Here is a 3,732-nt window from a genome sequence, read left to right as displayed (position 1 = left end):
ATATATAAATAAAAACTATAATAGTATCTTAATGATACTAAAATATCACAGCTCAATGTCAAACAAATAAGTGACGCTCCATTGTAAAATGATTTTAGCGTGTTTTTAAATAATTCCAATCTCTAGACACATGATGTATTAAATGAAAAATAAATGGACAATGTTTACAATAAAATAATTATAAAACACTGACATGCTTTATTAAAACCCAAATTATCCTAAATCCAAGTATATATTAATTTTAGTTGACATTATTTTAGTTAACATTCAAAATAAATTAACATTAACAAAAATAACACGCAAATATATCCCGCAGTGATCCGCACCTTTCCAGGATCGAACCTCCAGTACTGCTGCTCTTTAAAGAAATACAGCTTTCCGTCCGGTCAAGTCGAGGCCCCGTTGAGCCCACGTGGAAGCCCCTTCCACTCCCGCAGGGCACGTGGGTAGTACGGCTCCACGCTGAGAGACTCCAGGTTCAGCACATAGTAGCGGGATCCTCTGAAGAGCACCATGTGTCCCAGAGGCTGGTAGAAGAAGGCACAGTCAGGGTGATTCGGCAAACCCAGATCACTGCTCTTCATGGGGAATCCAGGGTCCAGATCAGAGCCGTCCTGCCAGGAGAAAACAACATGGAGATGAGTGGAGTACATGCAGCCTAACCCTCTGCTGTTTGGTCATTTTCACTGAAAATTTTTAAATTTAGTTTACTTCAGAATCATACAAAACTTGATAAAAGCACTTGGTATGTGAAAAAAAATAATAATAATGGACATGATTTGAAAAGGTTAAATGGTCCTAAAAATAGCCACACACAAAAATGACTGCACTTTTTTGCAGTTTTAGAGAGAGAGAGAGCAAAAAAAAAATATATATATATACACTGTATATTCACACACACACACACAGTGTTGAGGGTAACGCATTACAAGTAACGCAAGTTAATCAGATTACTTTTTACATCATCCACCGAAATGAACGTGCATACAACAGTTAGTGTAAGCTAGAGATTACAGTTTATAAAGTTGTAAATATGGATATTTTTCTTACAAAAATGCATTGATTCGCTTCAGGAGGCCTTTATTCACCCCCCGGAGCCGTGTGGGACACTTTTTATTATGGATGGATGCGCTTTATTGGACTTCTTTTGGACTATTGACAAGAAACACCCATTCACTGCCATTATAAAGCTTGGAAGAGCCAGGATATTTTTTATATTTCTCTGATTGGATTCATCTGAAAGAAGAAAGTCATACACACCTAGGATGGCTTGAGGGTGAGTAAATCATGGGGTAATTTTCATTTTTGGGTGAACTAACCCTTTAAAAGGCCACGACAAAGATGTTGTTCCCTCAACACAAGATCTCGTGGCCACGACATTTTATCACGTTCCCACAAATGAATATCTCGTGGCCACTACAAAACTAAGTGAACCGAACACGTCCCCTCCCGGTCACCGTAATTATGAGACAGAACGCAGAACTTTACAGTCACCGTAATGTGGGAATTATGATTGCGCAATATTGACTGATGGAACGGAAAAGAATCGTCTTTCTGCGAGTCATTAAGAAATGATGGTTCTATTCTATTTAAAGAAATGTGAGGTAAACGTGTGAATACACAATGTGCGCACTTTTGGAGTAAAAGTTTATATGTTGTGTAGCGAAGCACTGATTAAAAATAAATGGAAGCAAATGTGATTGAATACATACAGGTTTGTGTCACATTATTCTATTCAAAATATCATTAACTCCTGATTGATTTGCATTCCTGGCAGAAATAAGAACTATTAGTGTCATTGTAACCAAGTATTATCATAAATAGTGGTCAAATATCGAAGCTAATCTCAAGGTCAAATCAGAATTATTGCAAAAATGATTCTGTAACAAGTGCCAAAAATAATCTATATTATTTAAGCTACACTATGATTTTTTTAATATATTTTCAAGGGGGAAAAAAATAAAAAATGTGGTTTTTTTTTTCAAAACAAATTGGCTCCTGATGGTTTGTAATCCTAGATTTTTTTTAATGCAATTTGTGAAAAGGCTCAAGATTAAACTGTTTTCCTTTCTGTCTGTTTCTGACTGTAAGACCCAAAATCTCCCCATGAAACCAAACTTGAATTCTCATTGTTTAATTATGTAACTGGCATGATACATTTTTACCTGACAAATAAAATGTTATATTTGATTTATTCTGGGTTCTCCTAAAATCATTATTTCTAGTAGATTAAAGCGCAGTCTTTTGTTTCCACAAATCTGTGTCCAGAATAAATCATACAGAAGTACCAATGAATGGAGCCGGGGGCACATCATTCGCACCTTCTGATTTCTGACTATCACTGACTTAACAAGTTGCAGGTTCGTGACTATAAAAAAAAATATATATATATATATACTTTTTGTTATGTGCAAGCAGAGCGGCCTACTCAGAGCAGAGGTGGGTAGAGTACCCAAAAACTGTACTCAAGTAAAAGTAAAAGTACTTATAGAAATATTTACTCAAGTAAAACTAAAAGTACTTAACTGAATAGTTACTTGAGTAAGAGTAAAAAAGTATCGGATGAAAAAACTACTGAAGTAGTTAGTTACTAGTTACTTTGGATCATATACTGAATATCTATTGTCTATTTTTATTTAGATATATAAATAAAATTCCAAAACCGAAAAATCCGGTTGAATCCGATGATTCCAAAAAATCCCCAAAACCGATTTCCACAACTGGGGAAGTCGTGGCGTAATGGTTAGAGAGTTGGACTCATAACCCAAAGGTTGCGGGTTCGAGTCTCGTACCGGCAGGGATTGTAGGTGGGGGGAGTGAATGTACAGCGCTCTCTCCACCTTCAATACCACGACTGAGGTGCCCTTGAGCAAGGCACCGAACCCCCAACTGCTCCCCGGGCGCCGCAGCATAAATGGCTGCCCACTGCTCCGGGTGTGTGTTCACTGCTGTGTGTGTCTGTTCACTGCTGCATTCAAAAGATTTTTAATGTTTTTTTAATGTAATTTATTTCAGTGATGCAAATCAGAATTTTCATCAGCCTTTACGCCAGTCTTCAGTGTCACATAATCCTTCAGAAATTATTCCAATATGTTGATTTACAATCAATGATGTTCTTTTTAGCTTTCTATTCATCAAAGAATCATAAACAAAATGTCACAGGTTCCAAAAAATATTAAGCAGCAAAACTGTTTCCAGCACTGGTAATAAATCAATATATTAGAATGATTTCTGAAGGATCATATGACTCTGAAAACTGGAGTAACAGCTGATGAAAATTCTGATTTGCATCACTGAATTAAATTATATTTTAAATAGGGATGCACCGATACCACTTTTTTCAGAACGAGTCCGATACGATACTTTCATTTTTGCTACTCGCCGATACCGATGCCTGTATTTTCACAGCATTTGTAATTTGGGTACAGAAACAAAATAATAGTAATAATAATGATATAAATCATGTTATTTGGCTTCATTTAGCAAACAGATATTACCTTCAGTTATTTCCTCACTTAATTATACCTGTTAAAATATGATGTAATTTGTGCAGTGTACACGGACCCTCACGTACAAGTAAAAACCGAAGTATACTTTGGCCTTAAAGCAAGCTAAACATACGCAGCACACACAGTTTGTATTGGTGCAGAATAAGAGAGACACTTACAGCCTAGTGCATTTCATACAGTCTGCTAGTTTCACTTCTGCTTTAAATAAAGTTGTGTATGCTTG

Source organism: Sinocyclocheilus anshuiensis, unplaced genomic scaffold (genome assembly GCF_001515605.1).
Source record: "Sinocyclocheilus anshuiensis isolate Anshui unplaced genomic scaffold, SAMN03320099.WGS_v1.1 scaffold1408, whole genome shotgun sequence".
In the NCBI taxonomy this organism is placed as follows: Eukaryota; Metazoa; Chordata; class Actinopteri; order Cypriniformes; family Cyprinidae; genus Sinocyclocheilus; species Sinocyclocheilus anshuiensis.
Note: the sequence above shows the minus strand (reverse complement) of the source record.